Source organism: Malus sylvestris, chromosome 2, assembly GCF_916048215.2.
Source record: "Malus sylvestris chromosome 2, drMalSylv7.2, whole genome shotgun sequence".
NCBI classification, from domain to species: domain Eukaryota; kingdom Viridiplantae; phylum Streptophyta; class Magnoliopsida; order Rosales; family Rosaceae; genus Malus; species Malus sylvestris.
In genome coordinates, this window is record NC_062261.1 from 37,398,175 (window position 1) to 37,412,601 (window position 14,427).

Consider the following 14,427-nt stretch of genomic DNA (forward strand, 5'->3'; position numbering starts at 1 on the left):
TTGGTTAAGAAACAATTAAGTTACGAAGCTTTGAAAATTGCCCAAACTTCCGGCCAAGAGCTCCGGGACACTTAACGGAGTTTTTAACGGAAGGACCAAAATGATGGATGGTGGATAATCTCATGGACCACTTTTATTGATTAGAAATGTTTGAGACCAAAGTGATGAGTTATGCAAATCTTAGGGACCATTTTGGCTATTTAGCCTACAAAAAATCTATCTAATCAATAGGTAGATAAACAAACTGAAAGGTACAACTCATAATTACCTACCTATGAACAAGACAAATTACCATGTAATATAGGAAAACAAATAGAAGTAATTTGTGATAGAGATAGATAATAAAGATGGAAAAATATAATCTGTCTATAATAGAGGTAGGTCATGTAACGAAATCTTGTGATACATGTAGATTAATATTGGCCATGAAATCTGTTTGTACCATACTTAGGGCCTCCGTATTTAGATCTCGTATAAATACTCAGGGACTTAAATGTAATTATGTAATAAATGAAAGAGCAAATATGTAATAAGTGAGGAGCCCTTATTCTATAAAATGACTCATCACTCTCCTCATTGGAGAAGGCCAAGTCTTAGGCCATGGGAAGAGAGCACACAGAAAATAGGCTAGAGAGCACACTGCCTCTAGCCTTCTTCATCATTCAAAGTGAAACAATATGAACATCAGTGTGGACGTAGCCCAAACATTGGGGTGAACCACGATACATCTTGTGTTCTTTAATTTCTTGCAGATTCACGGTCGGATTTACGTTGTTCTAAGACCTTCCGGTTTTGTGCATCAACATTTGGCGCCGTCTGTGGGAAACGACACAAAAAACTATGTTGGTTCTCTTTCATTTTTCCATCTCACCATCGTGAGACCTCACCACACTCCACCGTGAATCTGTAGAAACCTAGAACCTCCTTGGAATTTTCCAGAAAACCCCCACAAACACAAAGCCACCATGTCCTATCCTTTTTCTTTCTTTCTCTCTCTCTCTTTCTCTCGGTCTCTGCTCATAATAGAGCCCCAAATATTCTTTTTTTTTTCTTTTTTAAAGTTCTCATTCTCTTTCCTTTTTGAAAGATAGAGATCTCTCAGCATGCATCAAGACCAGATATCTCTCTCTCTCTCTAAAAGCTCACATGAGTGAGAAACAGTTGAGAAACTACAACTAGGCAGACCCGTCGTCGTCTTTGGCCATGTGGGCATGGATGCTTAGCTGTTTCACCCATCACACGCCACCACAACATGCAGATTTAGATAATTCGACTGGGTCAAACCAGACTCCCTCACACCAGAGCTCTCTCTCTACTCAAACAGTGCAAGAAAAGTTGGTGATGGATCTGGCTCTACCTCCGCCAAGCAACAAAGATCTTGGCCTTTGCTGAGATGAGCTTCTCCAGTCTCCTGCGCCATCAAATCCTGCTCGGCTTTGCTAGACCTTCACTCCGGTGAGTAAGCTCACCAGCAGGCGTTGGTCTTCGGCTTTGCGTCCGACCTCTTTGTCTCCTCTGCCCTCATCGATATGTACTCCAGGTGCGGTCGATTAATGGATGCATGGAAACTATTCGATACAATTCCTTACAGAAATGTGGTTTCTTGGACATCCATGATCACCGGGTGTGTTCAAAACGACGCCGCCTGCCAAGCCTTGCCTTTCTTTAAAGAGTTGTTGATCGAGGAAATTGACAATGATGTTGTTTCTTTAGATTATGTTGTTCTGGTTTCTGTTCTGTCGGTTTGTTCTCGCGTATCGAGTAAAAGACTTTCATGATCACCGAATGTGTTTAAAATGGCACAGTTGGTCAGGGCAACAACCATCCTTATCATAGGCAGCTTCTTGTGGCTCCGGAAACCCATCTCGGAGCTCAAGCAGCTCATCCGCAACCTCCAGGTCCAACACATGCCTATCATCTCCCTCCACAACGGCTCCAGACTCGTCGTCTTCATCACCAACCGTTCCCTCGCCCACCAGACCCTTATCCAAAATCTGCCGCTAAAGCTGCCTGGCGAGTCAGATGCAAGCAAGGAAGAAAAAATCGATAATATCGGCGAAATATCGCCGATATTATCGTTTTTTAAGAGATCCGAAATTTTTTTAACTATCCAAATGATTTTCGTCAAAATATCGCGATATTATCGATAATATCGCGATATTTTTAAAATTATCGATAATATCACAATATAATATTCAAAAATATTTTAAAATGTTGAATATATCAACATATACTACACTTGATCAAAGCCCCAAAAGGCTAACCAAGACATGATTTTCTCACCGAGTGAATGTGCCTTTTATAGGCATTCTTGGCATGCTCACTGCCCTCACTGGGCGATGTGGGACTCGACCAAGGAAAAAAAATAGGAATTTCGGCCGAAAATTCATACCCACTTTAAACGGCCATAACTTTGTCAAAACTCAACCAAATCAAGCAAGACAAAAACGAAAGTTGTAGCCCGCGAAGAGACGAAGAGAATGGTACCTCACAAAACATCTGAATCGTCGTGTTTTGTCCGGAAAATGCCTCTAAAGTCACTAAGGTCGCCTGAAACTGGGTAAGATTCAAATGAGTATAACTTTTTCAATACTCAACGAAATTGAGTGAAACAAAAATGAAAGTTGTACTACTCGACGAGACAAAGAGATTGATACCTTGCACGCCGGCCAATTCGCCGTGGTTTGGCCGGAAATTTCCTCGAAAGCTACTGAGATCGCCGGAAACTGGGTAAGATTCAAATGAGTATAACTTTTTCAATACGCAACGAAATTGAGTGAAACAAAAAGGAAAGTTGTAGCCCTCGAAGAGACGAAGAGAATGGTACCTCACAAGACGTCTGACTCGTTGTGGTTTGGCCAGAAATTGCCTCGAAAGCCACTGAGGTCGCCGGAAACTGGGTAAGATTCAAATGAGTATAACTTTTTCAATACTCAACGAAATTAAGTGAAACAAAAAGGAAAGTTGTACTACTCGACGAGACGAAGAGATTGATACCTTGCACGCCGGCCAACTCGCCGTGGTTTGGCCGGAAAACCAAAACGTATTGCCTCAAGGGCTGGTACATGTGAACTTGTGACTCCAACTAGGTAAGAGCCAAATCTAATTTGGGGCCTTCTATCCTATATTTGTGGACAACCATCAAATGCTAAAGATTAAACAAACATAATATGTTCTACTGCTTAGCAAAAAAAGCTACAAACCCTTTGCTTATCAGCAAAAAAAGACAAGTCCTTGCACTAGATATACTTTCAAATTACGTTGAGTAGCAACCTGATATATGTATTCGGACGAATTATAAAACAATTGACACACTCCTGACTTCCAAAATTCAATTCTTTTACTTTATATAAACTTGAAAAAACATAATCGGCATCCAAATTAAAGTTTAGTTTTATTCAATGTATTGATTTTCAATCGTTAATTGATATACTATAATTTGGAACTTCAATGCCTAGACGCATGCTTATGTGTAAGAAATTTAAAATGTCAAATTCGGCACATTAGTCTTCATCATTTTATTCACTTCCCTTTTTTTTTTTTAATATCCTAAATAAAACCTCCAAATATTGTACTAATTCATTATATATAAATGATTATGGTGTGTTTAGACTTCTTTCATTAATTACTACATATTTTCTACACTCACAATGTTTGTCAGCTCGATATATAATCAACTTGATAATGTTAAATCCATCATGCAATGCATTTCCTTCCAATTTTTTGTGATAAACTAATAGATAATTGACTAAATAAACATCCTACAAAGTTTCAATAAAAATTTCCAAGTTTTTCTTACAATTTCCGTGGTTTCCATGTAATTTTTATCGATATCGATATTTTACCGATATTTCCATCGATATTTCCGTGTTTTCGGACTACCGATATTTCCGATATTACCGATATTTTCTTCCTTGGATGCAAGGAGGTGGCGATGGCTTCAAAGTGGAGCTAACTCAGTGCGAATCACATCTCAGAATTCTTATCAACAGAATACATAATTCATATAAGGCACATCCTCAAGGACATTCTAAAATAGTTTGAAACTCATTGATCTCAATTTAACAGTCAATCAAAGATCGACGGTAGGGTCTACGACCCTATATAACTCGATCCGAAAGATCCGCATATCAGATTTCCAATCCGTAACTTCTAAAGATCCAAATTATTCTTATAGAATAACATGCTAAAATTTCATTATGATCTGACGGTCGGATCTCCGCCAATTGCCAAAACCAAGTGGCAGTCAACAATTTATTTTATGAACTTACAATTCTAATTCTGAGAGATCCGTACGTCGGATTCCCAATCCGTAAGTTCCTATGATCCTCGAATATTACGTATTATAACATGTCAAAATTTGGTAACGATCCAACGGTCGGATCGTAGATGCACATAAATACCTATTAACGTATCGTAGAGAATTTAGGCTCCAACGATCAACCTACGTCATCTAATTATCAAAACTGACTTCAAGACATTTAAAATAGCCTTAAAATAGCATTGGCGGCCCCATGGTCACGCGCCGCCGTGGGTGGTGGTTGGCCGCCCCGACTTGCCGGAAAATTCAACTACTTTTAAAAATTACCAAATTTTGCAGAATTGAAGATCTCAATGAGTAGATTAACTTTCATACCTGTGACCAAAGCCAATTTGGCTTGGAAACACCCCAATTTCATCAAAACCCGTACGAAACCCTTGAAATTGGGGTGTCTTAGATCCAACTCCTAAACAACTCCGTTGCTCCCAAACTTGTTTGGGCTTTGTCCCTGGGGTTGAGGGAAGTGTAATGGTGGTGGAGATTGATATGATTGCATTCGGAATTTGCCAATTCACCGGAGTGGTCCGTCGCACCCACCGGTGTGATTCCTCGTGATTTCGAGCCTAATCTATTCGGATTCAGGGTGTAAATGGTATAGAGGGAGTAGTAGAGTACTTCCCAGGTGATGGCACGGCTTAAATCACCAGAATTTGGCCGGAGGAGTCGTAAAAAACCCATCGAGTATAACCCACCCGCGGGTCGGGTTGCACTGGAAATGGGAGGGGATCCATGATCCCGTGCCTCTCACTTCTCTTTCCTTTCGTCCCTTCTCTTCCTCTCATTGGTCCAGTCATCTCCTCCCTTTCTGGTTTGTCTGCCTTCAATCAGATGGGAGCTTTTTCCCTCGCAGCATCTGCCTTTCATTTTAATCATTTTTTTTCTGTCACACACACATACGCACACTCACACACACACCCCATGTCCTTCTAATTTAGCATACACTAATATAATATAATTAAAATAGTTATTTCTTCAAAATACTTTCGATTCGTAACTTCAAATTCACTTCTGCTTGCGTTTCCTCATTCATCTTGTTGAGTACTTCAGGAATACGCTAAAAGAATGTTTAGTACGTCTCACAACACGTTAGTCAATGAAAGTCAAAACCTTCGCCTATAAGGCATTTTTGTAAAATCACGTTTTTAAAACTTATTAAATTGAAAAATTAGGGACAGGCTGTCACAAGGAGTTTGATGAAGAAGTTCAAGTAAGGCGCAACAAACAAAACATAGCAGTAGCTATAGTTGCGGCCATGGTGTGTCAGCTAACCGAGGAACAACCTCAATGGGGTCACTCTATTGCTGGTCGTTTTTACAAACCACGAAACAGAGCGATGACGCATGCCAATCTGATGAACAACTACTTCGACCCCAACTCGGTGCACACAGAAAAGGATTTCAAACGTTGCTTCCGGATGAGGCGTCATGTCTTCGAGCGTTTACTTTGTGATGTCCAGCAGGTCAATCCGTACTTTCGACAGAAGCAGGACAAAGCAGGCCGCCCTAGTTTCTCACCTCATCAAAAGGGTTATTGTTGCACTCCAAATGATGGCCTATGGCTCCCCAGCTGATTCGATGGATGAAACCCATGGTATGTCTGAGTCTACATGCCTTGATACTCTTCAAGAATTTTGTAACACAATTGTTCAGCTTTACAAAGATGAGTACCTCCGCGAGCTAAATCAAGAAGATCTGAATCGGCTCCTTCACAAAGATGAAGACTGTGGGTTTCCGGGCATGATAGGGTCATTAGACTGCATGCATTAGGATTGGAAGAACTGTCCCACCGGATGGCAATGAGGCTTTAGCGGAAGGTCGAGAAAGTCAACTGTAGTGTTAGAGGCGGTTGCCTCATATGACACATGGATCTGGCATGCTTTCTTTGGAGTCCCTGGATCCCAAAATGACATTACAGTTCTTGGGTGTCCACCCCTCTTCAATAACTTGACGAAAGGTAAAGCACCTCAACTTGACTACTACATTAACGGCCGTCAATACAATATGGGGTATTACATGGCAGATGGCATCAACCCAAAGTGGGCGACACTTGTCCAAGCAATTCCAAACCCTATGAATGACGCGGAAAAATTGTTTACCTTACACCAAGAGGCATATCGGAAAGATGTTGAGAGAGCTTTTGGTATTCTACAAGCACGGTGGAAGATCATCAGTGAACCGGCAAGAGGGTGGAGTCGAGAAAATTTGGACTCCATCATGATGTCTTGCATCATATTACACAATATGATAGTGGAGGATGAGCGAGATGGGTATATTGATGGAAAGTCCGATGACGACCAAGAAGATCCAAATAGGTCAAGAAGGGCTCGTGCAAAAATATATGATGAGCCTAATTTGCCTTTCAATCCAAGAACTGGTAGTATCTCTATAGATGAGTACATGAGGCGCTATAGAATGATACGTTCTCGTGCCACAAACAAGTGCCTACAGCAAGATCTTGTTGCACATCTTTGGGCCCAAAGAAGCATGGAGTAGGCATTTACGTTTTATGTTTTTAAATGTTTTTAAAAATGTTGTTTAAGTTTCATGTTGTATAATTTTTATGTTGGTTAATGTTATTTAATGTTGTTTCATATTGTTTAATATTGTTTCATGTTACTTAATTTAATTTAATGTTGTATAATGGCTTAGGAAGTTATAGGAAAAAAATAGAATTTAAAAAAAAATATGAAACAAATTTTGTGAAATAGAAGTTATAGAAAAAAATAGAATTTAAAGAAAATATGAAATAAATTTTGTGAAATATAAGTTATAGGAAAAAAATGGAATTTAAAAAAAAATATGAAACAAATTTTGTGAAATAGAAGTTATAGGAAAAAAATAGAATTTAAAAAAAATATGAAATAAATTTTGTGAAATAGAAGTTATAGGAAAAAATAGAAGTTATATGAAAATTTTTGTAAATAAAAAAAATAATAATGTAAAAAAAAATCAAATCAAATGCAACGGCTAGTAACCGACAGGAATACATGCCAATAACAAAACATAAAAAAAAAATAGCCAGCCCGAGGCTGGCTGGCTGGCCGAAAGTAGCCAGACTTTTGGCCCTTTGAAATTCCGTGGGGCCCTCCCAGATTCCCGAGCCCTCTGGCCTAGCCCTCGGCTGGAGACGGTTTTAGGGCTATTTTCGGCCCTCTGGCCCTCTGGACCCTTCGGTTGGAGATGGCCTAATTTATTTTGTAGTTTTATTTTTTATCCATATGGTCTTCCACGAAGTTGGATCCTCTCCGAGGCAAACTTTCGGGATCCTTCTGACAGGGGTTAGTGGGTCGTTGAATTTTTATCTAACAACAACAATTATTATAACTTTTAGAGGGTCCCCCTGTTCATAGTCGTTGGATAAAAATTCAACGGCCCACTAACACCGGTCAGGAGGATCCCTGAGGGGTTGCCTCAGAGAGGATCCAATTCCGTTTTCGACGTCAGAAAAATATAGACCCTAATCATCCTACATTTGTCACGTCATCATTTAACGGATTAATTAACGAAATTCTGACATTGCGACGAATTTATAAATTGAGGTATAACATTGTAATGCTTAAAACATAAAGTATGAAATTATGGTTTTACTCATGATAAGTAATTTTGTGTAATTTATTCTAATATTATGTTTGTTTAAAAACAGAGTGCAATCTTATGAGGTCTTTAGTTAATGATATGTCTTCCTATTTTACCAGGGTACATAATTATATGAAAATGTTTTTGATACCTTTATGTTTAATATCAATAGAGATCAGAGATACAATTAAAGCTTATCTTTTATTTACACTCTTTACTATTTTAATCTTACATTACCTTTTAACTCAAAAGTTACCACTTATTCTCTCAAACTTATAAAATTTGTTCTATTTTGACTTATGGACTCTGTCTTCTCTCAAAAAATTATAGGTCGCTCTTAAAACATATGTGAGCCCCAATACTCAATAAAACTATGTCACATGTGCAATAAATTTTATTATAAATCTCTATTATGTGTTAATATTCAACAGTCAGATAATATTAAGTCTAAAAGAAATTGAAGAGATGAAAAAAAATAAAAAATAAAATGATTAGTTTGACGCATCCAAATCAAACACACATAAGAAATTAACAAATCTAAAGCAATGTGAAGCAAATCTTAAGTTTTATAGAGGCGACTTTCGAGTTTCAGAGGACAAAATGAGATTAAGGTCAAGTTTTAATGGCAAAGTGGAGCCAACTTTGAGTTTCAGAGAATAAAGTGCCGATTTTTGAGTTACAAGGAGCAAAATAAAATTAAAATCAAGTGCAAAAAAACATAGCTAAAAATAAGCCTAAAATTATTTTGACAATATTATAAGTAAGTTAAATAATACAAGTCCTTATAAACAAATGCAAAATTCTCTCTCCCTAATATGAAATTTTACTCTCGAACAATCATGCAACATGAGTACGAGTAGCCATATGCTTACGCTGAAAAGTGATTTATCTGACGTTGAAACTAGAGTGAAAGCATCCGAGCATGATCATACAGCTATTCCGATGACTGAATTGGAGGGAAATAGGACGCTATGTTTGAAGGGACATGTACAGAGAAAATAAATGAAAACCGGGAAGTTTTACTCCACCGTTGCATTCCAAATTTAGCTATCTAGCTTATCCATTTTACCGATCGAATTGTTCCATCACCATCATCAACACACACACACACTCTGAAATTTAGTCCTTGTGAGTTCAAAAGAGAGGATGAATATCTTATCGGTTAGCAAATTTTTTATTTTAAGTGTTATTTGTTAACTTATTTGATAAAAAAAATATTTTATTATATTTTTTAAAGAAAGATTATATTCACACCTCAGATTACTTTCTTCACATCCTTTTAATTTTTTTTAATATTTTTCTATCAAATGCTAGTGGTGTGTCATACAATATTTAAAAAAAAAAAGTGTAGGGAAAGTAATTTGAAGTGTGTAAAACTGCAAATATAATATCTCTTTTTCATATTATATTTGGACCACCTAACTAATAAAGATGGATCTCACATGTGTTTCTGGGTCTTACCTTTTTTACAGATGAGATTCACAAAAATAACATTATTCCTACATTTGTCATTTGTACATTACACTTTAGGCAAATCTTAGCTATTCAATTTATCAAACAAAGTAAATCAGTTTACATCATATTAGAACAAAATACACGTTTGCACCTTAGCACTAATATCTATCTGGGTGTCTACTTTCTCGCTGTCCTCCCAACTTCTGTTCCCGCAAATTGAACAAAAACTTCAATTGCTTTTCATAAATGGATCGAGAATTCAATTCCAAAAGTTAATATAAGTAAGAAAATGGGTGCCTTTTTCCTCCGATTTTGTTAATCGTTTTTCGTTCTCCTACTGGATCCCAGTGAAAGACATAATTAGTAGGATTAACTGATATTAGTCAACCTTTCACCCATCCATCATAAGAAATCTCACAGCATCCATGTGAAGTTCTCTTTGTGATCTTACAGAAGAGGGGAGCAGACGGCAAGAGAGATGTGTGAGGAGAAAGGCATAGAGACGCAGAGTGATATGGTGTGAAAGCGATGTCAATATAAATCTGATGTGGATGGAGTAGATTAATCAAATGATCAAGATTTGTCTAAATTCACCTAAATGCACCGATAATAAATGTATAGACTCGAGACTCGGAGATGAGCTCATTTCCTACTTACAAATAATGTATCTTCATCATAGAAATTTCATAATCGATCGGAACTGTTCTGTTTTTTAATTTTTTTTTTGTAGATCATCATTACAAAAAATTAATCGAATCGATAATTGTTTAATCATCCAAGTATATTAAATAAATGAATGATTCATCGTTAATATGTTATATAGTGTTGATTTACTTGATACATTTGAATGATTAAACAATCACCGATTCGAATAACTTTTTGTAAGAATAATCTTCAAATAAAAATTAAGAAATTGAACGAACATTTTTACAATAAAAATACATCATTTACAAGTAAATGAATTAGCTCATTCACCACCCAAGAAGAAAATGCAAGTATTATTCATAAGAATATCTTTCTTCACACGATAATAGTGAGTCTTGTTTGGGGATGAGGTGATGCATGACCAATTAATTGTTAACACGATATTCATATGATAATTACTAAGTAACTAGTCTTGTTTGAGAAATGCCATGTGAATTTGAAAGAGAAAAAAGGCCAAATAATTACGCACCGACCACTAGGGTCAAGCATCATTACGTCGCACTATCATTTAAAGAAAGTGTTATCCATATACATTTTGTTTGGGGGATGAGATGATGCATGACCAATTAATTTTTAACACGATATACATATGGATAATTGCTAATAGTCTTGTTTGCGAAATGCCATGTGAATTTGAAAGAGAAATAAGGCCAAATAATAATGTACGGGACCACTAGGTACCAGTGTCTCCCAACAACTCATGCATCATTTCGTCGTACTATCATTTGAAATGGATGTTATACACACCTTTTTTTTTTTTTTTTTTTTTAACTTCTCACACATTCTTATTAATTTATATCATTTGATTTTCTTCTTTTTATCAACGGTGAAAAATTAAAAGAGTGTAAAAAGTAAAATAAATGTGTGAACATCATATCTCTTTTAAGAGATGGCCAAAGTAGCTTTCTCTTCCCGTGTTAATTGCTTGCTTTGTTCAAACTACCGCACTAGTAGCTAGATCCAAAGATTTGTACTGTGAATGTCATATAAAGATGAAAACTACAACCAAGCACGTGCATGAGTTATTCACTAAATAATTGATGCATCTTTAGAAGTACTTGTGGCGTGTTTATTGTGATCGAAATTGAAACGAGAAGTTGAATTCCAATTACGTCATATTAGAACAAAATACACGTTTGCACCTTAGCACTAATTTCTATCTGGGAGTCTACTTTCTCGCTGTCCTCCCAACTTCTGTCGCAAATTGAACGAAAACTTCAATTGCTTTTCATAAATGGATTGAGAATTCAATTCCAAAAGTTAATATAAGTAATAAAATGGGTGCCTTTTTCCTCCGATTTTGTTAAGCGTTTTTTGTTCTCCTACTGGATCCCAGTGAAAGACATAATTAGTAGGATTAACTGATATTAGTCAACCTTTCACCCATCCATCATAAGAAACCTCACAGCATCCATGTGAAGTTCTCTTTGTGATCTTACAGAAGAGGGGAGAAGACGGCAAGAGAGATGGGTGAGGAGAAAGGCAGAGAGACGCAGAGTGATATGGTGTGAAGGCGATGTCAATATAAATCTGATGTGGATGGAGTAGATTAATCAAATGATCAAGATTTGTCTAAATTCACCTAAATGCACCGATAATAAATGTATAGACTCGAGATTCGGAGATGAGCTCATTCCCTACTTACAAATAATGTATCTTCATCATAGAAATTTCATAATCGACCGGAATTGTTCTGTTTTTTAATTTTTTTTTTTGTAGATCATCATTACAAAAAATTAATCGAATCGATAATTGTTTAGTCATCCAAGTATATTAAATAAATGGATGATTCATCGTTGACATGTTATATAGTGTTGATTTACTTCGTGACAACCCGTCCCTAATTTTCTATGTAATTTTCTCCCCATGTGTGTAAATTGATGTTTATGCCCTTGTTGGAAAAGTGACGTGGACGTGGTTATTCGGTTTTAAATTATTTTTCTCATTATCCTAATTAAATAGTACTCGTTGTTACAAGCGTGTGAGCGCGAGTTAGGCTTGAAACAGACTTGTAACGAAAAAGTTACGTTTAATTAAAGTGCGTGAACAACGGGTAAATTTGTACACGTGCGTGTTAATTATTTAGTGTTGAAAACCACTATTTTTTATAAGGCGCATTAGATTTCGTCTGATTTCAATTGTACAAACCTTATCTTTTTTTTCTCTTTAAAACTGGACCCATGCCTCATTCACTCTCACCAACCAATAAGATTTTTTCCTCATTTTTCTCCCCCATTCAAACATCAATCTCTCTCTCTCTCTCTTTTTCTCAGCCAATCAGAAAGTTTTCTCTCTCTTTTTCTCAGCCAATCAGAAAGCTTTCTCTCTCTCTCTCTCTCTCTCTCATCTTCTCCTTCTCTCTCCCTTACCCATGACTCTCTCTTCTCTACAACATCAAGGACCCTCATCAACACTCATGGATTGACTCTCAAATTACCACCATCGTGTTCCTCTCATCTCCACAAACACATATGTACCAACCGATCACGAAGTGGACGAGTTTTGAGTGTCCAACTCGAAGCTCTGACTCAAGTGGAGTTTATTCTGACGTCTTCTCGTGTGAGTTACAAGGTTTTGGGAGTTTTGGGAGCATCTAGGCAACTCCTCGAGGCCATTAACTTAGTTTTAAAGTGGAGCCGATGAGGAAACTCACGGTTTTGGGACGTTGAGTTTAGGTCTGAAGCTTTCGAGGCTTTTTCAACCTTTTTCCAAGTTCTTTTTGGACTCTCAAGAGATACAATCTTATTTTCCTCGTCATGGGCTTCAATTCTATATAAATTTCGTTGAAAATGGTTAAGAATTGACAAAAGTTACAGAGTTTTGAATTTTTTTCCAGAAACCGGGGAACCAGACGGCGGAGGACTACCAGAGAAGAAGACCGAATATTCTGTCAAAATTGACGGAATATTTTGATACTTTCAGGTAACATCGTTAACTGACGCTGTTATCGTTAGCGAAATATTCTGTCAAGTCTAACGGAATATTCCCTAGGTTTGTCAACATCTGACCTGCATGGGCAAGCGTGTAGTCGTGGGCTAGGCGGCGCATGAGGGCTTGTTCGGCCTCCGGCCAACGTGTGGTTGACGTGTACAGGTCCGTGACTTCGTGTAGAACGTTTTCGTATATTTAAACCCTCCGTTTGAGCAAACTATGGGTGTTTTTCCTAGCCTTTTGTTTATGTCCTAATTAATTAATTAGTTTAGTTATTTCCCACGTAGGTGAGACTTATCTCGAGGACGTACGAGGTCAAGAAAGGCTAGGAGGCTACGATCAATTGACGTATCAGTGATTGGGCATTTGTTTTCGTGTGTGTGTATATATATATATAATTTTATAGTTTCCACAAATGCTTTTGGATTGATTTATGCCTATCATGCCATGTTTTATTTAATTTTAGAAATGTTATTTTGTGGTTGAAATTTATATGTTGTCATGGCATGTTCATATGCATTTTACCTGCTCATCATACATTGCTACACCCGGTGTTAGTGCTCACCCAGGGCCAGAGACAGGGCCAATCTTTCACATGTATATTCACATCTGCATTACACGCTCGCCTTGGATCCAAGTAGGTGCCAGTCCTGTCGTATAGGTTGCAATAGGCAACTTCGACTCGTATGTGACCGCGAATAGTGTAGTCTTCACGTGATTATAGCACTAGAGCGTATATTATGATTACACCCAGTCCTGCTCATGTCAGAAAACCTCTGCATGAACTCGTGTGTCAACATAGATTGATGAGCACCTGATTTTATTATGCTACTATTGCGATATTGTGATTTGGTGTATCTCTAGATTTATTGCTAATTTGCATTTGATTTCATACTTATACGTATTATGATTTTTTGGAAACTATACATGTTTTACGGCGAGGGGTTGGTATGTTCAGAAAATAAATGTGTTTTATAAACCTTTGTTTTTGCCCACTTACCCTTCTGTTTTTCGCCCCTTCAGGTCCTAGTTAGTTGATTTACTCTGTGGCTTAAGAGGAATATCTGGCGATTCTGACATACCTCTAAATAAATGTAGGAACTTTTCTTGTTGTGTAATAAGTACTTTATCTAGTTTCAACTGCACACTTTTAGGTCATCTATACTATGAACACTAATGTTTTATGGGTTATTCCCACTACTGCGCACTCGCTACTTTAGATTAAATTTAGTTTAATTTATCCATATTTTTATGTTTCACTTCCCTTTTTGGTTACGTCATATTCGGGTGACGGCTGGCATGTTTTGACTCCGGTCCGGGTATGTCATACTTGATACATTTAGATGATTAAACGATCATCGATTCGAATATTTTTTGTAAGAATAATCTTTAAAAAAAATTAAAAATTTGAACGAACATTTTTACTATAAAAATACATCA

General features: G+C 37.1%; 2 long non-coding RNA genes across 2 annotated transcripts; one reads left to right on the forward strand and one right to left on the reverse strand.

Annotated features, from left to right (window-relative positions):
* Positions 1-9,421: 9,421 nt before the first annotated feature.
* LOC126614081 (uncharacterized) lies at positions 9,422-11,744 on the reverse strand. Its single transcript, XR_007620269.1, has 2 exons — positions 11,433-11,744; positions 9,422-9,739 (listed from the first exon to the last, which is right to left on the reverse strand). It is a non-coding gene; the product is annotated as an uncharacterized LOC126614081 (long non-coding RNA).
* A 487-nt stretch (positions 11,745-12,231) lies between these two features.
* LOC126614080 (uncharacterized) lies at positions 12,232-13,475 on the forward strand. Its single transcript, XR_007620268.1, has 3 exons — positions 12,232-12,978; positions 13,048-13,149; positions 13,275-13,475. It is a non-coding gene; the product is annotated as an uncharacterized LOC126614080 (long non-coding RNA).
* Positions 13,476-14,427: the final 952 nt, after the last annotated feature.